This window comes from Triticum urartu, chromosome 1 (genome assembly GCF_003073215.2).
Source record: "Triticum urartu cultivar G1812 chromosome 1, Tu2.1, whole genome shotgun sequence".
NCBI lineage: Eukaryota > Viridiplantae > Streptophyta > Magnoliopsida > Poales > Poaceae > Triticum > Triticum urartu.
Window position 1 is genome coordinate 266,896,615 of NC_053022.1, and position 23,824 is coordinate 266,920,438.

Sequence of the window (23,824 nt, forward strand, 5' to 3'; positions counted from 1 at the left end):
TATGAACATGTTATGTATGGCTCTCCGGAGCCTTTAAATAAATTACTTTGAGTTGTAGAGTTTTGTTGTGATGCCATGTTGTATTTACACATATCGAGCATATTGTGTGTATGATTGAAATGCTTGGTATGTGTGGGATCCGACAATCTAGTTGTTTATCCTTGGCAGCCTCCCTTATGGGGAAATGTAGTCTAGTGCTTCCATGAGCCATAGTAGTCCGCTACAGCCCGGTTCACCGGAGTCCTTTTAGCCCAGCACTACTGCTCCGGAACACTTGACTGTCCGGCATGTGTTTCACTTCGTTCCCGTGTCTGTCCCTTCGGGGAAATGTCACGCGGTGACATATGGAGTCCTGCCTAGCCTGCTACAGCCCGGGTTCCCGGAGTCCTGCTAGCCCAGTGCTACAGCCCGGATTCACACGCTGCTGACCGACATGCTCGATGTTGATTCATGTATGCCTGTCCCCGTAAGTTTGTGCCTCTTGGGGTTCACGGCTAGCCATGTCGGCCCGGGTTCTCTATCACATGGATGCTAGCGACACTATCATATACGTGAGCCAAAAGGCATAAACGGTCCCGGGCCATGGTAAGGCGACACTAGTGGGAATACCGTGCGTGAAGCCGCAAAGTGATATGAGGTGTTACAGGCTAGGTCGGTGTGACTTAGAATCGGGGTCCTGACAACGTTGGCATCAGAGCCAGACTGCCTATAGGTTCGTTGATCCAAACTGGTTGATGTCAAGTCTAGAAATGCTTTAGTTATATGTAGGGGAATTGATTGTGGGAGGGAATGTAAGGATCTTTTTACTCCTTTACCTTATGCCCTCTGATCTGAGTCATTCTCTTCTCATTCTACATGGGTTAAGGACTAGGCTCTCTTATCTCTATCAGGTTCACGTGTTGCTAATCCATAGTAACTTATAGGATTGTTGGTTACAAACCCAGTTCAGTTTCTACTACTTTTAGTATGTTGCCAGTTGAACCAGAACCTTCATATGATGTTGTTGAGTGGTTTTGCCAACTGTTGTGAATGTCTCAAATCTTTTTCTGAGCATTTGTAGCCGTTATGTTGTCCGATTTCTCCAAATTCTAATGCCTTTGCATTTTTTTCGTGCTTTCAGATGGCCACCCGTTCCCAGAATCAAGTGGTTTGTCTGACTCGGTGCCTCAATGTACCTGGTCACACGGCCATGCTGGTCCGAGTGATGGTCGAGATAGGCTATCGATGGTATCCTGAGTATACCGTTGAGGAGCAGTTTGGAGACTTCAATTAGAACCAATACCTTTGTACATTCAGGATATACCCTTCTTATCCTCGAGCTACTGAAACCCTCCATTGCTCTTATGGACTTGGGGTTACCATCGAGATGTTCGTGCAGGACGCAGCTTACTCGATGATGACTATCATACGAGCCAGAACTGCCTCGCTTCGGAACACTGATTTCCGCTACATGCCAGCATCACTTCCTGGGGCACAAGGGTACTATTAGGCTATGTACTGTGACTCTACACATGAGGATTCACTACTCCGCACCACCGTAGAGATGCTTGAGGACAAGGACTGTGAGAATCGTGCCTTGCGAATGGAGCTCTTCAACTCTCGTTCTGACCACTGGGCCACTCTCACACGGATTGCACCTGCCGTGCAGGCTGGGTATATAGACATGAGGGACTTGTACCCCGTGCGGTTTGGTCTGCCAGATTGTATGGACTGGCGTTATGTAGGAGGCATTACCCCTCCCCGTAGACCCCGTCTGCCACCGTTTGTTGGCCCAAGGCCACATCCGAGTCCCTATGGACCACAAGCTCCACAGGACCAACTGTTTCCAGATGATCATGTTCAGCTCCCAGGACATGGTGGTGATCCCTATGAAGATTACTACAGAAACGTCTGAGTTGGTAGTAGCTTCATTAGTATTGTAATAGTTGTATTCTCCACAGTCCTGCGTGACTCGTGGGATACGACTTGGTGTGTATCACGTTCCGGAGGTGTAGAAAAATAATGTATAGGATCTTGGAATGCCTCCGATGAGATGTAACGTCTTTCACCGTAGTTGTACTCTAGCCTGGGCTTGTACTAAACTATGTACGGTGTGTATGACCGATGGTATATATATGACAGTTTCTATATTACCATGTCGTGCAAATGAACATCTCAGCATTCCGTGTTATCCATTACATTCCGCACTTGCTTGCCAAGATTGTGCCATCCTTGTCTAAATCGTTCTCTTGTTTTTCCTAGGATGGTCAGCACCCGCAGCAACCCTGCTGCCCCGGAGCAGGCTGATGCCAGTGCAGCTAGGGATGAGAATCTGCCTCACCCGCCTTCTTTGGCCGAAGTTATGCTGGAGGTATAAAGAAACAAGCGTGAGACTAACCGCTTTCTGGAGCGGATTGAGCAGAATATTGCACATCATCAGAGGAACGACTTGGTGTCAATCAATAGCTTTGTCAAGTTGTACCCACCGAAGTTTAATCATTCCGTCGAGCCCCTCGATGCGGATGATTGGCTTCGCAGCATCACCCATAAGCTACGTTCTACCAACGTAGCCGAAGCTGATAAGGTTACCTACGCTGCCTATCACCTCGAAGGCCCTGCTAGGCTTTGGTGGGAAAACTTCGAGGCTATGCGCCCGGCTGGCCAAATCACCACTTGGCCTAAATTCAGTGAGGCTTTCCATGAGCATCACATTCCGGAGGGTCTCATGGATCGTAAGCGGGAAGAATTCTACAATTTCACCCAAGGCAGACTGATCGTGGATGCATACAACCGTGAGTTTGGAAATCTGGCACGTTATGCTCCTGAAGAGGTATCCACTGACACCAAGAAGCAGGCAAGGTTCCGCAAGGGACTTAGCCCCGAGCTTTGTTATGATCTCCGTCTGCATGAGTGAAAATCTTTTCAGAAGCTGGTCAATAAGGCCATCAGTCCTGAGACAGGTCAGACTGACTATGACGCTGCACGCAAGCACTCCCGTGACTTTGGTTCTTCATCCGGCTCTGGATCTCAGAAGCACCGGGTGTGGATTCCAAATACAGCTCTGCCACCCAGGTTCACTCCGAGGCCATCCTTTGAGGCGCCTCGCCCCAACCAGCAGTTCGCACTGCCTAAGACCTATGGTGGCCCCGCTGCTAATGCTACTCCACGGCCCAATGTTGTGACATGTTTCAAGTGTGGAGAGTCGGGTGACTACAGTCGGGAGTGTCCCCAGAACAACAACCCCAACCAGTCTGGAAACTCCGTTGGCCATGGTAAGCCAGCGGGAAAGGTACTTTATGCCAAGCCTGTCACCACTGCACGTGGCCATGTCAACTATGTCTTAGCTGAGGAGGCTCATGATGACCCTAACGTCGTCCTTGGTATGCTCCTTGTTAATTGCCATCCGGCAACTATTCTTTTTGATACTGGAGCATCTCATTCATTCATATCTGAGAGCTATGCTCGATTGCATAACACGTCATTCTATGACATGCCCACTTCCATGGAAATTCAAACCCCTGGCTCAAGATAGCAAACTTCTAGAGTAAGCCATGGGAATGAAATTCTTGTCGATAGACTTGTCTTCCTTGCATCCTTAATAGCTCTCAAGTCCTCAGACATAAATATCATCTTAGGTATGGACTAGATGTCAGCCCATTATGCTAAAATTGATTGTGCCACTAGAACCATTCAACTTACTCACCCATCGGGCAAGACAATCAATGTCTTAACTCGAGTGGCCAAGCGCCAGCTTTACTCCCTAAATGCCAACCCCCTTCCAGACCTTGAAGATATTCCGATAGTCCGTGACTTCCCGGATGTCTTTCCAGAAGAATTGCCAGGTGTTCCACCTGACAGGGATGTCGAGTTCGTGATAGACCTTGTACGAGGAACCGTTCCAATTTCTAGAAGACCTTATAAGATGGCACCCCTAGAACTAGCTGAACTTAAGAAACAACTCGATGAGTCCTTGAAAAAGGGCTTCATCCTTCCTAGTTCTTCTCCTTGGGCTTGCCCCATCCTCTTCGTCAAGAAGAAGGATGGAACGGATCGGATGGTTGTAGATTACCGACCTGTCAACTTGTTCAATATCAAGAACAAGTATCCGCTCCCAGGATCAACGATCTGTATGATCAGCTCACTGGATCCCCAGTCTTCTCCAAAATGGATTTGAGGTTGGGCTACCATCAAATCAAAATCAAAAATGGGGACATTCCCAAAACGGCCTTTGTTACTCGTTATGGCCAATACGAGTACACCGTCATGTCCTTCGGTTTAACCAATGCCCCAGCCACCTTCTCTCAGTTAATGAACTCGATCTTCATGGAGTATTTGGATAAATTCGTTGTGGTATACCTTGATGATATAGTCATCTACTCCAAGAATGAGGAAGAACATGCCGAACATCTAAGGCTGGTATTGACGAAACTTCGAGAGCATCGCCTTTATGCCAAATTCTCCAAATGTGAATTTTGGTTGCCAGAAGTGACCTACCTAGGCCATGTAATCTCTGGTAAGGGTATTGCTGTCAATCCCGAGCGAGTTCAAGCCGTCCTTGATTGGACTCCACCTGAAACGGTCAAGCAAGTTCGCAGTTTCCTTGGCTTAGTGAGCTACTGTCGCCGCTTCGTCGAGAATTTCTCCAAGGTTGCTAAACCTCTAACTGAACTCCTCAAGAAAGATAAAAAGTTCGAGTGGACCCCACAGTGCAAGTTCAGCTTTCAGGAACTGAAAAGACGCCTGACATCTGCTCCCGTACTGGTGCCACCAGATTTCTCCAAGGACTTTATTATCTATTGCGACGCCTCGCGACAAGGACTAGGTTGCATACTCATGCAAGATCATCATGTGATTGCCTATGCTTCTTGACAGTTGCGTCCACATGAGGATAACTATCCCACACATGATCTAGAACATGCAGCTGTAGTCCATGCACTCAAAACCTGGAGACATCACCTTCTCGGTAATCGTTGCGAAATTTACACCAATCACCAAAGTCTGAAATATATATTCACCCAACCAGATTTGAATCTCAGGCAAAGACATTAGGTCAAGTTGATCTCAGATTACAACTTAGGGATAACTTACACCCCGGGAAAAGCCAATGTTATGGCTGATGCACTAAGTCATAAATCCTATTGTAACAATCTGATGTTACAACAGGGTCAACCACTTCTCCATGAGCAATTTCAGAAGCTTAACCTTCACATTGTTTCTCGAGGATTCCTATCCACCCTGGTGGCTGATACGTCCATTTTGCATCATGCTTTTATATCAATATTTATTGCATTATGGGCAATTATTTCACATTATGTCACAATACTTATGGCTATTCTCTCTTATTTTATAAGGTTTACATAAGGAGGGAGAATGCCGGCAGCTGGAATTCTGGGCTGGAAAAGGAGCAAATATTAGAGACCTATTCTGCACAACTCCAAAAGTCCTGAAACTCCACGGAACACCTTATAATAAATAATGAAAAATCCTCGCCAAAGATGAAGACCAGGGGGCCCACACCCTTCTCACGAGGGTGGGGGGCGCCCCCCCTAGGGCGCGTCCCCCTGCCTCGTGGGCCCCCTAGTGGCTCTCCAATGACCATCTTCTCGTATATGAAGTCTTTCATCGAGAAAAAAATAGGAAGCAACCTTTTGGGATGAAACTCCGCCACCACGAGGCGGAACCTTGGCGGATCCAATCTAGAGCTCCGGCAGAGCTGTTCTACCGAGGAAACTTCCCTCCCGGAGGGGGAAATCATCGCCATCATCATCACCAACACTCCTCTCATCGGGAGAGGGCAATCTCCATCAACATCTTCATCAGCACCATCTCATCTCAAAATCCTAGTTCATCTCATGTATCCAATTCTTGTCTCCAAGTCCGGGATTGGTGCTAGTAGGTTGCTAGTAGTGTTAATTACTCCTTGTAGTTGATTCTAGTTGGTTTAATTGGTGGAAGATCATATGTTCAGATCCTTTATGCATATTAATACCCCTCTGATTATGAACATGTTTATGCTTTGTGAGTAGTTACGTTTGTTCCTGAGGACAAGGGAGAAGTCTTGCTATTAGTAGTCATGTGAATTTGGTATTCGTTCGATATTTTGATGAGATGTATGTTGTCTAGCCTCTAGTGGTGTTATGTGAACGTCGACTACATAACACTTCACCATTATTTGGGCCTAGAGGAAGGCATTGGGAAGTAATAAGTAGATGATGGGTTGCTAGAGTGACAGAAGCTTTAACCCTAGTTTATGCATTGCTTCGTAAGGGGCTGATTTGGATCCATATGTTTCATGCTATGGTTAGGTTTACCTTAATACTTTTGTTGTAGTTGCGGATGCTTGCAATAGAGGTTAATCATAAGTGGGATGCTTGTTCAAGTAAGAACAGCACCCAAGCACCGGTCCACCCACATATCAAATTATCAAAGTACCGAACGCGAATCATATGAACATGATGAAAACTAGCTTGATGATATTCCCATGTGTCCTCGGGAGCGCTTTTCCTTATATAAGAGTTTGTCCAGGCTTGTCCTTTGCTACAAAAAGGATTGGGCCACCTTGCTGCACTTTATTTACTTTTGTTACTTGTTGCTCGTTACAAATTATCTCATTACAAAACTATCTGTTACCACTTATTTCAGTACTTGTAGAGAATACCTTACTGAAAACCGTTTATCATTTCCTTCTGCTCCACGTTGGGTTCGACACTCTTACTTATCGAAAGGACTATGATAGTCCCCTATACTTGTGGGTCATCAGTGGCGAAACCTACCCTTACAGATCAGATCATCAAAGCACAGAAGGTAGATCCGGGAATCTCCCGTATTAAGACAAACATTAAGAAAGGAGTCGCGAATTGTTTCTCCATTGATGATCAAGGTGTCGTATTCTTTGGAAACCGCTTAGTGGTTCCCAAGGCACGAAACCGGAGGCAGCTGATTCTTAAGGAAGCTCATGAATGCCCTCTCACCATTCATCCCGGTAGTACTAAAATGTATCAAGACCTACGCCAAAGGTTTTGGTGGACTAGGATGAAGAGAGAAATTGCTCAATACATTGCTAGTTGCGACATCTATCATCGTGTTAAAGAAAACCATCAATGGCCTGTTGGCACCCTTCAAACTTCGGCTATTCCTGAATGGAAATGGGATAAAATCGGTATGGATTTCATTACCGGGTTTTCCAGGACCAAGAGAGGGAATAATGCTATCTTCGTCGTTGTCGATCGTTTTTCCAATGTAGCCCACTTCCTACCTGTTCGTGAGAGTATAACCACTAGCCAGCTAGCTGACCTGTACATCTCCTGAATAGTGTCTCTTCATGCTGTTCCATTGGAGATTAACTCAGACTGTGGAAGTCTCTTCACCTCTCGATTTTGGGAAAGTTTCCAAAATGCTATGGGAACTCGTCTCTCCTTTAGCACCGCCTTCCACCCCCAATCAAGTGGTCAAGTAGAACGAGTCAATCAAATTCCAGAGGACATGCTCCGAGCTTCTGTCATCTCTTTCGGTATGTATTGGGAGAAATGCCTTCCATTCGCCAAGTTCGCTTATAACAATAGTTATCAAGCTAGCTTGGGCAAAGCTCCTTTCGAGGTTCTCTATGGACGAAAATGCCGAACGCCTCTTAACTGGTCAGAAACCGGGGAAAGACAACTCTTTGGCCCGGATATGATTCAGGAAGCAGAAGAGCAGGTTCGCATTATTCGTGAGAAATTGAAAACAACCCAATCTTGTCAAAAGAGCCAATATGACCGCAAACATAAGCTCATGACTTATGGAGTCAGCAAGAAGGCTTATGTCGGTGTCAAAACCGACGGATCTCGGGTAGGGGGTCCCGAACTGTTCGTCTAGGTCGGATGGTAACAGGAGGTAGGGGACACGATGTTTTACCCAGGTTCGGGCCCTCTTGATGGAGGTAAAACCCTACGTCCTACTTGATTAATATTGATGATATGGGTAGTACAAGAGTAGATCTACCACAAGATCAGAGAGGCTAAACCCTAGAAGCTAGCCTATGGTATGATTGTTGTTCGTCCTATGGACTAAAACTCTCCGGTTTATATAGACATCGGAGAGGGCTAGGGTTACACAGAGTCGGTTACAATGGTAGGAGATCTACATATCCGTATCGCCAAGCTTGCCTTCCACGCCAAGGAAAGTCCCTTCCAGACACGGGACAAAGTCTTCAATCTTGTATCTTCATAGTCCAGGAGTCCGGCCGAAGATATAGTTCGGCTATCCGGACACCCCCTAATCCAGGACTCCCTCAGTAGCCCCTGAACCAGGCTTTAATGACGACGAGTCCGGCGCACAGATTGTCTTCGGCATTGCAAGGCGGGTTCCTCCTCCAAGTACTTCATAGAAGATTTTGAACACAAAGGTAGTGTCTGGCTCTGCAAAATAAGTTTCCACATATTGCCATAGAGAGAATAATATTTACACAAATCTAATCTGCTGACGTATTCCGTAGCATGACATCACACCACGACCAAGTCTTTATTTGAATCGTTTTATTGTTCTACCTCAGCGCGTTTAGCAAGGCGGTTTCCTTGGCACGTCTTGTTAAAGCAGAGATCGTGTCCCCTTATTCCGGGATTCTCATCAATACGGGCGTGGGTAACCCAACCGCGCCATTGACTACGGCGCTTGGGAGATAAGTGAGTTTTACCAGGCTGGTGGGGGTGCATAGTCGCGTCCGCCCATATAAGGGGATAAGGATCCGCCTTTTCATCCACGCCTTCTTCCTCCTTTGCCTATCCATTTCCGCGCACTCGAGCTCCAGCGCCCAAGTCCGCATACCCCACCTCAACCTTCTCCAGCCATGTCCGGAGTGGGAGGCAAGTGGATGGTCTCCTCCGTCATGGAGGGACACATCAAAAGACTGAGGAAGGCCCGATACTTGTCTAACGACATTGCGCACCGGCTTCCCGAAGAGGGGCAGCTCATCCCCACCCCTAGGCCCCATGAGAGGGTGGTGTTCCTCCACCATTTCCTCCGTGGACTGGGCTTCCCTCTCCACCCATTTGTCCAGGGGCTCATGTTCTACTATGGCCTGGATTTCCACGATCTGGCCCCGAACTTTGTCCTCAACATCTCGGCGTTTATCATCGTGTGCGAGGCTTTCTTCTGCATCCGCCCCCATTTCGGCCTATGGCTCAAGACTTTCAATGTCAAGCCGAAGGTGGTGCGCGGCACCCAAGCGGAGTGCGGATGCGCCATGGTGGGCAAGATGCCCAACGTCCTATGGTTCGAAGGCTCCTTCGTGGAGTCCCTAAAGGGGTGGCACTCAGGGTGGTTTTACATCACCGAGCCGCGCGACCCGGAATGGGTCGCAGCCCCCGAGTTACGATCCGGACACCCTACGTGGCTCGCCTCCTAGAAAGAGACGGGCCTGTCGTGGGGTAAAAAAGGAGAGATGACCGGACTCCAAACATGCGTCCAAACCCTGGTGGTCAGGAAGCTCAAACTTGTCAACGTAGTCCAGGTTATGCTCATCCGCCGGATCCTCCCGTGTCAACAATGGGCTTTCTACCTGTGGGAGTTCGACCCGGCGCGGCACCGAACTCTGAGCAGGCTCTTCGACACGACGTACGAAGATGCCTGGAAGGTGCTGTTCAAGGGCGCCGAGGCCCCCACATCCGCTACCGAGGATCGCGGATTCAGCACGCAGCGTCACGCTCGTGCGGTAAGCTGTTTTTACCTTTTAAAGGGTATTAGTTTTTCATAGTTTGACTCCATGCGGGATCTAAGCTCCCTTACCTTTGACAGGATTGGCAGGAGACGTCCGGACAGATCAACTGTCCGGCTCCTTTGCCCGAAGGCCCAGCGGACGCTCACTTGGCGAAGCTGCTGGTTCCGGCACCCTACGTGGTGCCGGAGAAGAAGGCCAAGAAGAAGGCCACGGGGACTCGAAATTGTGCCCGGCACCAGGAGGTGTCGGGTTCATCATCCGACGACTCTAAGGCGCACTCCTCCCATGAAGACGAGAAGGAGGAAGAAGAGACCTCTCCCCCTCCAGCGGGGGGAGGGAAGAAAAGGAAGGCCGCCCCAACAAGGGAGGCCGAAGGGTCCAAGAGGGGGAAGACCCCTCCTCCGGACTACTCCACCAATGCCGACGACGGCGAAGAGGAGTGGCCGCACAGGGCCAAGCCCCTGACGAGATCGTAAGTATCCGGATACCAGAGTGATTCATAGTATTCCCCCATTACACAGTTTTTCCTTACGTCGAACATGATTGTGCAGTCCGCCCAAGGCCGGGCTCGACGAGTCGTCGAGCGGCTCCCTGGATTCGTCGGATGTGAATTCGCTTCCGACGGCTTCCTCCCCCCACCCTACGGACGGCGCTGAGGTGGCGTCCCAACAGGTTCCAAGCCAGGAGGAGGTGGTCCTGGAGGCGCCGCAAGGCAACCTCCCAGACTCCAGGCGTAAAGGGGATAGAACCCCCAAGGGCTCCAAGTCCGTCCTTGAGCCGGACACCGCGCCGGAACCTTCAACGGTTCCGGACCCCGGTAGGCAGCCTCCTTCCAAGAGGAGCAAGCCTACCGAGCCGGTGACCTCCGTCCAACCAGAGGCACCGCACAGTTTGCTGGAGACGCTTAACGGCGCCTCCATCGACGAGGAGCACCGCACTATTATGAGTGCGGTGATCCAGAAGGTTCAGTCCGCCAAGAGCGGACTAACTGAAGCCTGTGCCAGCCTTATAACAGGCTTTGAGGTAAGTAAAGGATATGTAAAAATATTACCGCATAGACAGTGGCCCCTGATGCTCTATTCGGCATTCAGAAAGAAAAGACGAATAGAGAATCTAATAACATTCGCAGGAGTCTAACATAATCAAGTCAATATGCGTATGCAGGCTTCACTGCTGGCCTCCGCCGCACTGACTGCGGAGGTGGATACGCTGAAGCAGAACCTCGAGCGGTCCGAGCAAGAGCTCGTCCTAGCCAAGCAGAAGCTCGAGGAGAAGGAAGGTAAGAAATACCTTATTGAAATATGTGAAAGGTGCAATTGCAAAAAGTGACAGGATTAACGCGGCTATTGTAGGGGCCACAACTGAGATGGCGACCCTTAAGCAAGCGCTGTCCGAGGCCGAAAAGAGGGCAGCCATGGAGCGCACCGAGCGGGAGAAGCATGAGACGCAGGTTGGCGAGATGCGGCAAGAGCTGCAGGCTCTCATGAAAAAACATGAGAGTTTGGAGCTTGACTCGAAGACGCGAGAGTCTGAGCTCGCGGCGGCCATTGAAGATGCCAAGTCTGCCAAGGCCGAAGCCCAGAAGGTCCTCCAGGAGGTTGATGCAATAAAAAAGATAGCGGCGGGTAAGGCATTCTTTATGCAAAGCAAGCACGTAAAAGAGAATTACTTGTCACTTACCTGAATCCGGAGCTCTCCAGGAGCATTCGCAGACTTGCCCCGTAGCGTGTCAGATGCCGCCGCCTTCTACCGAGCCAAGGAGGGAAGCTCGATAGAGAAGGTGTTCTGGTCTCAGTATGCTGAGGCCGAACACCCGGTGCCCTTAAGCGACCAGCTGAAACAGCTGGTCGAGCTCCATAAGGTGGCCGAACAGGCCATGAAGGGCCTCATAGTCCGGCTGTGGCTTGGAGAGGCCATGCCTGGGAGCTACTTCGGGCTGGTGAGGCGGCTGGTGGAGGCCTGTCCAAGGCTCGAAGTCATCAAGCGCTCCGTATGCATCGAGGGTGCCCGCCTTGTGGCGGATGAATGTTCCATGAATGTAATTTTTTAGTGAACTCGCTCGTTTTATCCTGTGCGCTGAAAACTTGTTCATGTGCGCTAAGTAATGCTTTTTGAATTTAAAATATTACCTTTTGTGCGGCCGTTTATCAAATTTGAGAGATGGCGAGTCGTCGGCTTCTGCCCCCATGGCACGAGTGCTGGGGTGTTCGGGATAAACATGAGCGCTCTTTTTCCCATTCTTGGGTCCTTCGAGGGAGGCGCTCAACACAACGAATAGGGCAATCGGACTATAATGCTTGAACACTCTCACTTAGCCATAGAATTCTATAGTTTTAAATCTCGGCGAAGCCCCTAGTGTTCAGAAGACCGAGTTCGGGGCGCTATCCACGCCTAGGCCACACAAAGCCGACTCCTCGCTCTAAGCGGCATAAGTCTTTAGGGACTCGAAAACCTCTCGAACAGCGACCAACTCTCGCCTTATCATGACGGTCAGTTTTAGCTTTCTCTACTAAGGTGCTTAGCCCAGCTCAACTGGGGCACAATCGCTGTAGTTCTCCTAGTGCTACCTTAGCCGATATAACGGAACGTAAGGTACCAAAACATAGGAGCCAGGCAAACCCAACTATTGACCCAAGACATGATTCGGAGCCGATGCATATAATGCTATAAGTTCGGGGTGCCGCACTTGTGAAAGTGTTCGGACTTCTCAAACCATGTTGTGGTGTACTTAAGCCCCTGGTGTATTGGCCGTACCAAAGTGTACGGGTGCAACATGTCATTAATGAACATATATTCGTAAAAAAGAGGTAATGCAATAATAGACGGAAGCTATGCATTGTTTATTTAAAAAAGCTTTGATCAAAGCAGAACGATACAAATAGTGCGATAAGCAAAAGATGGGACTATCAAATATGTCCTTTCCAGGGGCGAGCTACGGAATGTTATGCGAAACAGGTATACTGCTTGTTATAGAGACCACCTTAGGGTTCCATAGTGCGGCGTAGCTTTCTACTTCCCTGGTTGTATCGTTTGTGCGGCAATTGTACTGCCGGACAAGCCTTCCGAAGAATGGAGTCTTGAAAATAAGAGAAAATTTAAGAAATCGGCAGCCCCTAGTGCGGTTTAAGCCGCATTTCGGGCGTGCCGTGATGGTGCCCCTTCCCCTGTGCCCATGGTATTTCTAGAGCGTTGTTATGTATGCGCAACACTGGTTTCGCAAGTTCGCGAGGGCTGGGGTTGGGGCCGCATTGCTACGCTTGCTTGGAACATGCCAAGCGGTCTTGTTGTAGGTTACTCCGGGCGCGCTTGACGGTGTCCGGACGTTTAATGGCCGGACTGGAGAATTGCCTTGAGAGGCTGCTTTGTACTTCTGCTGCGATAGCCGCTGTATGCTCCTCTGTTCGGAGAGAGCGTTCGGTGTTTCCATTGACCGTGATGACTCCTCGAGGGCCTGGCATCTTGAGCTTGAGGTATGCGTAGTGTGGCACCACATTGAACTTGGCAAATGCGGTTTGCCCGAGCAGTGCGTGATAGCCACTGCGGAACGGGACTATGTCGAAGATTAACTCCTCGCTTCGGAAATTATCCGGAGATCCGAAGACCACTTCAAGTGTAACTGAGCCTGTATAGTTGGCCTCTACACCTGGTATGACGCCTTTAAAGGTCGTTCTAGTAGGTTTAATCCTCGAGGGATCGATGCCCATTTTCCGCACTGTATCCTGGTAAAGCAGGTTCAGGATGCTGCCGCCGTCCATAAGGACTCTAGTGAGGTGAAATCCGTCAATAATTGGGTCTAGAACCAAAGCGGCGAATCTGCCATGACGGATGCTAGTGGGGTGGTCCCTTCGATCAAAAGTGATCGGGCAGGAAGACCATGGGTTGAACTTTGGGGCGACTGGCTCCATCGTGTATACGTCCCTTAGTGCACGCTTCCGCTCCCTCTTGGGGACGTGGGTTGCGTATATCATGTTCACCATCCGCACTTGTGGGGGAAAGCCTTTCTGTCCACTGTTGTTCGGCGGCCGGGGCTCCTCCTCGTCATCGCTATGCAGCCCCTTGTCTCTGCTTTCGGCATTTAACTTGCATGCTTGCTTGAACACCCAACAATCCCTGTTGGTGTGATTGGCTGGTTTTTCGGGGGTGCCATGTATCTGGCATGAGCGGTCAAGTATTCGGTCCAAACTGGACGGGCCCGGAGTATTTCTTTTGAATGCCTTTTTCCGCTGACCGGGTTTAGAGCCTCTGAATCCGGCATTAACTACTGTATCCTCAGCATTGTCGCCGTTAATGCGGCGCTTTTGCTTGTTGCGACGCGACCTGCCACTGCTGTCCTTGGTATCTGAATTACTAGGGCTCTTGGTCATGTTATTGCTGCGAGCTAGCCAGCTGTCTTCTCCCGCGCAAAAGCGGGTCATAAGTGTCGTGAGGGCTGCCATAGATTTCGGCTTTTCCTATCCTAGGTGCCGTGCAAGCCACTCATCGTGGATGTTATGCTTGAAGGCTGCTAGGGCCTCTGCGTCCGGACAGTCGACGATTTGTTTTTTCTTGGTTAGGAACCGTGTCCAGAATTGTCTGGCCGATTCCTTTGGCTGCTGAATTATGTGGCTTAGGTCATCGGCGTCTGGTGGTCGCACATAAGTGCCCTGGAAATTGTCGAGGAATGCGACTTCCAGGTCCTCCCAATAACCAATTGATTCTGCTGGCAAGCTGTTAAGACAATGTCGGGCTGGTCCTTTAAGCTTGAGGGGGAGGTATTTGATGGCGTGTAGGTCATCACCGCGGGCCATGTGGATATGAAGGAGATAGTCTTCGATCCATACCGCAGGATCTGTTGTGCCATCGTATGATTCGATGTTCACGGGTTTGAAACCCTCGGGGATTTGATGATCCATTACTTCATTTGTGAAGCATAGTGGGTGTGCGGCACCTCTGTATTGGGCTACATCACGACGCAGCTCAAACGAGCTTTGTCTACTATGTTCGGCCCGACCGGATTTACTGTATTCGGCGTGACGAGTACTGTCTCGTGCCGTGGGGCGCCCACGTGATCCATAGATCGATCTTGTTTGCCTTGCCTTGTCCTCCAATATATCTCGCAGGTCTGGCGCATTTTCCCATGCCTTGGTAGTTTTTGAGCGGCGCCAGGGTGCGGCTTGAGTGGAGGGCCAAGAGGCCTCTCTGTTGCGGCCATGGGGTGGCCGGTCGGCCGCATCATGCGTTGGTGATGTAGGTTTAGGTGCTTCCTCCTCTAATTGGGGTAGCAACCTGCGCTTTGGGTAGCTCTTGGAGGGGCGTTCGAGTTCATACTCTTCGGCCGCAAGGACTTCAGTCCATCTGTCGGCTAGCAAATCTTGATCAGCTCTAAGTTGTTGCTGTTTTTTCTTGAGGCTGCTCGCCGTGGCCATAAGCCTGCGTTTGAAACGCTCTTGTTCGAGGGGATCCTCCGGCACGACAAATTCGTCGTCGTCGAGGCTTGCCTCCTCTTCGGAGGGAGGCATATAATTATCGTCCTCGACCTCTCTGTCTGCCGCTCTCTCATGAGGGTTGGCTTCTCTATCCTCTTGTGCTAAATCTTGTTGGAGGTGGTTGTCTTCGGCACTGTCCGGGGTGTTATTATCCCCCATGCCGGAATCACTGTTTTTGTTTTGGCGGGATTTAGAGCGGCGCCGCTGACGCCAGCGCTTAGGCTACTTCTTGGAGGGGTCATCCTCCGCTGTTCCATCGCCATTGCCTTATTTTGGGGTGTCCACCATGTATATATCATACGATGAGGTGGCTTTCCAGTGCCCTATAGGCGCTGGTTCTTGATCGTTTCCTGCATCAGCATCCATACCATCGATGTCTTCGGAGTCAAAGTCGAGCATGTCGGTTAAATCATCGACAGTGGCTACAAAGTGGGTGGTGGGTGGGCTTTGAATTTCTTCATCATCCGCATCCCAACCTTGCTGACCATAGTCTGACCAGGGCTCTCCTGACAAAGATATAGACTTTAGTGAATTCAGAATATCGCCGAAGGGCGAGTGCAGAAAGATGTCCGCGGCGGTGAACTCCATGATCGGCGCCCAATCGGGTTCGATCGGTCGGGGTGCGGAGGGCTCGGAGTCTGGAGAGGAGTACAGCTCCATGGAGTCACGGGCTTCGCAGAGAATAGGGATGGTGTTCGGCTTGATCACCGTAGAGATTGCAGCCCCCGAGGCGGTGTCTAACCACCCATCCTCGATTGGTGTGATCGGCTCCGAGCTAGTGGTTGGAACGGACACAGGTGCGGCCTCCAGGGCACTGTTCGGCGGCAGAGCTAAATCATGCCCATCATGACAGTGTGGCGCGCTCGGCTGTGGCTCGAATCCGTCGAAGATCAAGTCTCCGCGGATGTCGGCCGTGTAGTTCAAACTTCCAAATCTGACCTGATGGCCAGGGGCGTAGCTTTCGATCTGCTCCAGATGACCAAGCAAATTGGCCCGCAGTGCAAAGCCGCCGAATACGAAGATCTGTTCGGGGAGAAAAGCCTCACCCTGGATCGCATCGCTGTTGATGATCGGAGAAGCCATCGGGCCTAAAAGTGACGACACAGAGGAACTCTCAATGAAAGCACCAATGTCGGTGTCAAAACCGGCGGATCTTGGGTAGGGGGTCCCGAACTGTGCGTCTAGGCCGGTTGGTAATAGGAGGCAGGGGACACGATGTTTTACCCAGGTTCGGGCCCTCTTGATGGAGGTAAAACCCTACGTCCTGCTTGATTAATATTGATGATAAGGGTAGTACAAGAGTAGATCTACCACGAGATCAGAGAGGCTAAACCCTAGAAGCTAGCCTATGGTATGATTGTTGTTCGTCCTACGGACTAAAACTCTCCGGTTTATATAGACACCGAAGAGGGCTAGGGTTACACAGAGTCGGTTACAATGGTAGGAGATCTACATATCCATATCGCCAACCTTGCCTTCCACGCCAAGGAAAGTCCCTTCCGGACACGGGATGAAGTCTTCAATCTTGTATCTTCATAGTCCAGGAGTTCAGGCGAAGATATAGTCCGGCTATCCGGACACCCCCTAATCCAGGACTCCCTCAGCTTACCTTCGGGTTACTCCTTTGAAGGGAACCCATCGTTTCGGTATCGAAGGAAAATTGGCTCCTCGTTACATTGGACCCTTTCACATTCTTGCCAAACGAGGAGAAGTTTCCTACCAATTGGAACTACCTCCGCATCTTTCCAGAGTTCACAATGTCTTCCATGTTTCTCAACTCAGGCGTTGCTTCACGGATCCTATCAGTGGAGTGGACCACGAAACGCTTGATCTCCAAGATAAACTCACATATCGGGAATATTCCGTTCGTATCCTTGATCAAGCCAAGCGTACCACTCGACGCCATAACATCAAGTTTCTCAAGGTTCAATGGTCACACCATTCCGAGAAAGAAGCCACTTGGGAAAGGGAGGATCGTCTTCGACTTGAGTACCCCTCCTTCTTCCCGCCGGACCCTAAATCTCGGGACGAGATTCTTTTGAGTGGGGATGAGTTGTCACATCCTAGCTAGTTCATGCATTAGAGTGTTGCATCATGTTTACTTTATCAGAAACTTGGAAATGGGGGATGACAGAACACCCAACACCCCCTGATAACAACTAGGGTTTACTAAAAATATTTTCAATGAACCTGAAATGCCCTTCTAAAATGTTCATCATATTTGCCTTGGTCCTAAACCTCTGACAAAAATGATGCACAAATTTCTAGGTCATCCTAAGGTCACTAGATTAAATCTTTAGCTATTTGAATTTGGGAATTTAAATTCTAATAAATATTTTAAATGCTCAAATAATCCTAAACTAAAATGATCCATGTTGGACTTATTCCAAACAGTGGCCATGTGAAGTTTGGTGATTTTTGAAAGTGCCTAACTATTTTTAGAAATGCCACAAACTTACAGAAATAAAAGAAAACAGAAAATAAAAGGAAAACTACTTACCTGGCTGCAACCCACCAACCGACCCACCTGGCGGCCTAGCACTATGCTGGCCCGTGCCAGCCAGCTGCTTCCTCCCGCCAGGCAGGTAGGCAGGAGGTGACGCCGGCGCGCGAGAGCTCGCCATCACGCCACCTGCTTGCCACCCACGCCCGTGGACACCTGGGCGAGCTCCACATCACCGCCTTGACCTCGCGGACACCTCGCTCACTCCTCGGTCTCTTTCCCTCGCCCTCTCCTCGCCATGGCCGACGCTGCCTTGCCCGCGCCGCTGTAGTTCTGGTGTCCACCGTCGTCCCCGCGCCGCGCTGCTGTGTCCAAGAGCTTCGCCGTCCTCCTCTCCGTCGAGCAGGCCGAGCCCCGAGCGCTCACCTGCCCTGGAGCCACCGCAACAACCTCGCCCGACCTCGCCGTCGCCGGAGATCCCCTTCCCCGTCACCACCGCTCTAGCTCATTCCCAACCTCGCCATCTGCTCTTCCGTGATCGCCATGAGCTCAGCTACCTACCCATCCTCTCCGTTTGCCTTCTCGAGCATAGCAGCGACCGCACCAAGCTCGGCCGCACCCCCCGCTGCCACCGCACGTCGCCGTCGTGGCCACAGCCACGTTGGCTCGCAACCGAGCACATCATCATCTTCACCGCACTCGCAGGAGCCCGTAGCACCCTCGCATGCTCCTCGCCATGCCTCCTAGCGACTAGTTCGACCTCGCCCGAACTCCGGCAGCCGCAACGCTCGTCGCTAGCGACGTTTCCGGCCACCCCAGCTCCACCCACTGCCACCACTCAACACAGCTTGCTCCCAGCTACGCGTAGGAGGCCTCCGCCGTCCAGTTGGTCGTCGGAGTGCAAAACCCGCACTGCCCCGCGGCGTCTGGCCACGCCGGCGGCTAAACGTCGGCGAGTTTGACTCAGCTGACTCGGTTTGACCTCGGGTGGGCCCAATTTGACCCTCCAGGGTCACTGACGTGTGGGCCATGCCCCTGTTTAGTTTAGTGTTAGATTAGTTAACACTAATTATTTTAGTTAATGGGTTGACTCACTGACATGTGGGCCCAGGCCCTAACTAACCTAGATTAGTGCTAACCTAACACTAACTAACTCTGTTAGTTAGTTGTTACACTAACAGACGGGACCCACTGGTCAGGTTTGACCTGGGCTGGCGGCTTTGACATGCTGACGTCACCCTGATGCATTGCTGATGCAATAAGTATTTACTAGAATTATTCTTATATAGGAAATTCTAGAAAATGTTCTAAACTTAAAAAATTCATAGAAATTAATCTGTAACTCCAAATGCAAAGATTTATATATGAAATTTGATCAGAAAAATTCAATCTTTCCATCTATAATGGTTTCATGCATGACAGAACACTTTAACCTTGTTGTTTAAGTGAAACAAGCTAATGCACTTATATGACTTAATAACATGATCTTCCATTTGAATCTTTGATTCAAATAGACTCAAACCAACATGTTTTACAATCCATTAGCCAAGACACACCATATTGCCATGTCATGGCATGCATCATATTGTTGCATATTGCCATGTGATGATTGTGTTCTATGGTGTCTTTCGTGGTAGGTTCTACCTCCGAGGATACCTTCAAATATCCGACTGAAGGGCAGTACCCTACTACTACTCCATCAGGCAAGCAGCCCCATTGATCATATCGATACAATCCCATGTTCTCGCTCCTACTCTCATTTACTGCATTTAAGACAACAACGTTTCAAACTGTTGTGTGCCGCGGTAGTTGAACCCTTTTCCTCTGCATGACCTGTCATTGCCATAGTAACTAGATGAAACCCACTAGCATGTGTAGGAGTTGATTGAGCCATGTATGTGTTTCCTACCTTGCTATGCCCGCTATGCTTAGAGTTGTGTCAGGTCTGGTTCATCTGGGTGATGGGCTAGAGTGAAATTAATATGTCGGTAATGCGAGTGATGTGTTGATCATGATTTGGTAAAGGTATCGATGAGAGGCCATGTAGGAGTACATGGTGGGTTGTTTCATTGGAGCCGTCCTTAAGCACCGGATCTGTATGTGTGATTCAAGAACCAGCTACTACCATGCATTGGGCCCGAAACCAATGGACCCTCTCGGCTTATTAACAACCCTAGCTCTCAGTCCAGGAGCTGCAACTAGTTTCTGGTGTTTATAGGATATGTGTTGGCGGTCGTGCGTAGCGCTGACCCTAGGGGTGGGCTATGATGCGGTAGATACACCGTGGCCGGGTTTGCCGGGCGCCCGTTTGGCGTCTCGGGACCCTGTACACATTGTTCGGGGCCGTATGTGGAAACCTCGGCTGGACTCCCTGCGGATGGAAGCTGGATAGGCGATAGACCTGGACTAGAGACTTGAGTGTTTAGGTAGGCCGTGGCCGACACCCTCGTTGGGCTTCCGCTTGAAGGTTCCCGAGTACATATCGTGTAAACAACGATAAATGGTGAGAACGTGTATGAAGAAGTACACCCCTGCAGGGTTAACATCATCTATTCGAATAGCCGCGTCCGCGGTAAAGGACTAATTGGTTGCCTATACAGTTCATAGACAAGTTAATGGTTACTACTAAAAGACTCAAGATAAGTGTGAGTACCGCGGATGGCCCTCTCGTAGGATGACGAGGGAGGATCCATGGTGGAGTATTGTGATGGTGTTTAGTGGAATCGTGTGCGCAAAACATTTACAAGTGGTGTCTCGTAGGATATCTTAGCCAAGAGTCAAAGCTCGCTTGCTGCTATAACTCCACTACCTTCTTGAGAATGAGCATGTATAGTAGGATATGTTGTAAGACTTGTTGAGTACCTTTGTACTCATGTTGCTTTAATTACTGTTTCAGACGACAACACCACCCCCTCCGACGGGTTTTACGTAGATCTCGACGTCGATGAGTGACTTGCCACCCAGGTGGTGATTCCGAGCCATGGATGGCCCTATGTAGATAGACAGGCTTCGTTAAGCCTTCTTTCTTTCTAGTGCCTGTACTCAGACTAGTTTGCTTCTGCATGTGCTTGTATGTTTGTATGAGTTGAGTGTCGGGTCATGTGACCCCTACCTGTATGAACATGTTATGTATGGCTCTCCGGAGCCTTTAAATAAAGTACTTTGAGTTGTAGAGTTTTGTTGTGATGCCATGTTGTATTTACACATATCGAGCATATTGTGTGTACAATCTAGTTGTTTATCCTTGGCAGCTTCTCTTATGGGGAAATGTAGTCTAGTGCTTCCATGATCCATAGTAGTCCGCTACAGCCCGGTTCACCGGAGTCCTATTAGCCCAACACTACTGCTCCGGAACACTTGACCGGCCGGCATGTGTTTCACTTTGTTCCTGTGTCTGTCCCTTCGGGGAAATGTCACGCGGTGACATCCGGAGTCCTGCCTAGCCTGCTACAGCCCGGGTTCCCGGAGTCCTGCTAGCCCAGTGCTACAGCCCGGATTCACACGCTGCTGACCGACATGCTCGATGTTGATTCATGTATGCCTGTCCCCGTAAGTTTGTGCCGCTTAGGGTTCACGGCTAGCCATGTCGGCCCGGGTTCTCTGTCACATGGATGCTGGCGACACTATCATATACATGAGCCAAAAGGCGCAAACGGTCCCGGGCCATGGTAAGGCGACACCCGTGGGAATACCGTGCGTGAGGCCGCAAAGTGATATGAGGTGTTACAGGCTAGGTCGGTGTGACTTAGAATCGGGGTCCTGACATCAACATGTATTCTATTTCGTAGCTAGCAATTTGGAATGTATCCATGTAAGTGACAAATGTATAAAGTACTTCACACTAACAACATGGAGTGCACTAATTAATGTTTACATATGAATTGCAAAAGCAATGCATTGTCTGCATTTCAAACCGCTCTCAGGGGCAGTTCTTTTGGCGGCTTAAAAGATAAGCCGCCTCTTCCTCAGCTTTTCCCATAAGCTACCTTCCTCATTCATTGGGGCTTCTGAACTAGTTATGGGATTACTAATCTAGAAGCCTTAACAAATTTTGCAAGCGGTTTATTTTTTAAGTTGGGAAGAGGCAACTTATTTTTTAAGCTGCCCAAAAGAACTGACCCTCAATCAATGGATCAATAATATGAAATAAACACATCCACATGCTAGAATTCAATAGAGTATGGGTGTCTGATAGACCGATTTTCGTTGATACGCAAGTTGCAAAATTCATGATCTCATCCAAAAATAATAATGCCATTTATATTTTAATTTAATGCGTAGAACCGCCTTTTACACGTAGATGCACTATGCCTCGGCCCGTTCTCACACAAGCACTATATCTCTCTCTATCTAACACATAAGTTCACACACTTTATACATCGACATTTTTCTCTCACACATGCTCACAATCTCTCCCGAGCTGTCGGGGTGTGTCTCACCCACACACTCTCTATATATCTCCCTCTCTTTTTCTGACTTCTATGTACCACTCTTTTCACTAATCTCAGTTGGAAAACACTATTTCTCTCACATGCATATATACACACACGCACGGTCTCTACTATCCCTCTATACGCACATATATGTGCCTACGTGTCTCCTGCACGCACATTATCTTTAGGCCTCTCTCGCACACATCCACCCATAGACACACCTCTCTCTTAGTAGTTGGCAAATATGATTCCATCAGATCATTCGGTAGGATATCCCTGACTGTTAGGCTGGTTAGTAATATGAGGCAAAGTTTTACCCAAGTCCGGGCCCTTGCAGTTGAGGAAAAAGCCTACTCTTGGTATTGTATATTTGTGATAGGGGTGTGTACAAAGTACACGTGAATACCAGGCATTGTGTGTGTCTGTATACTATCAACGAACTAGCCCCCGGGCTTCTATAACATACTCGGGGCCTAGGGTTACAAATCATATATAGTCGGCTTATCATCAGTGGGGATAGAGTCCTCCACGACTCTGGTAGCTTCATCTTGTACGCCGAGTCCTCCACATGGGTCTTCGTATAATGCGTCTCGGTCCAATCTATGTGGCACAGGATGGAACCGACCCATGAGTCCTTAGTTGACCCACCACAACTAGAAATGACGTGCCCACCACACCACACACGCAATCGCACACAAACTATCTCTCGTCCCTCTAAAAGTATGCATGCCCCTAACACATTCACGTGTGACGTTCACTGTATTTCAAGCGAAAGCACTATACGGTCACTGGACTTTAGAATATGCTCATTACGGTCACCGTGTACATTCTCGTGGTCATCATACGGTATCTAGCTCATGATACGTCTCCGTATTTTGTTGATGACACTGATGGACATTGTATTTGATGCGTGCTCCGTATTTTGTTGACGACACTTACAGTCATTGTATTTGAAGTGAAAGCACGATATGGTCACTGGACGTCAGAATAAGCTCATCACGGTCACCACATACATTTTGTGGTGCTACTACTAAGCAACCTGTGGTTGGATGGTTAGGAGGACAGTGGTTTCCCGAGCCCACCAGTGTTATAGTTCCGGTGCTCGCATTTATCCTAGATTAATTTCAGTATTTTGGCGATGTGCGTTCAGTGGGAGGAGACGTTCCCCTCGACCATGAGGCACCTATGGTGACTTCATAAAATGTCAAGATCATATGCTGGCTCACTCTCTCCAAGGTGCTGATAGGGGTAGGGTCTGCGTGGTTGCGCTTGTAGAGATGAGTGTTTGCACGTATATATGAGCGCTTGCATCCGTACCATGTTAAAAAATACATGTCGTGATTATACGGTCACTGGCTCACCCGTAAACTCTGTATTTTGTTGATGACACGATCAATTGACCAGTCAAACGTTCCACATGGCGCAACTAGTGTTGCATCATCGGCAGGCGTAACCGTGGGGCCCACCTGTCAGCGCGCATATGAAAGAAAGAAATGGTAGTTTGAGTATGTACTGTGTTAATAAAATACATTTTATGGTGATCATACGGCCAGTGGCTCACCATGCAGCTCCGTAATTTATTGATGACACGATCAATTGACCAGTCAAACGGTCCACATTCAGCATCGCACATTACCATAGGGCCCACCCGCCAGCGCGTATATGAAAGAAAGAAATGGTAATAAATTAGTGGTCGGTGGGGATTCGAAGTCGTGAGACCTCTGGCTGGCAGTCGCCGGCGGTGGGGGCGCGGTGATTGGGCGGTGGCGTGAGGATCGCCGGAGAAAAAGCTCGACGGAGGGGGACTAGA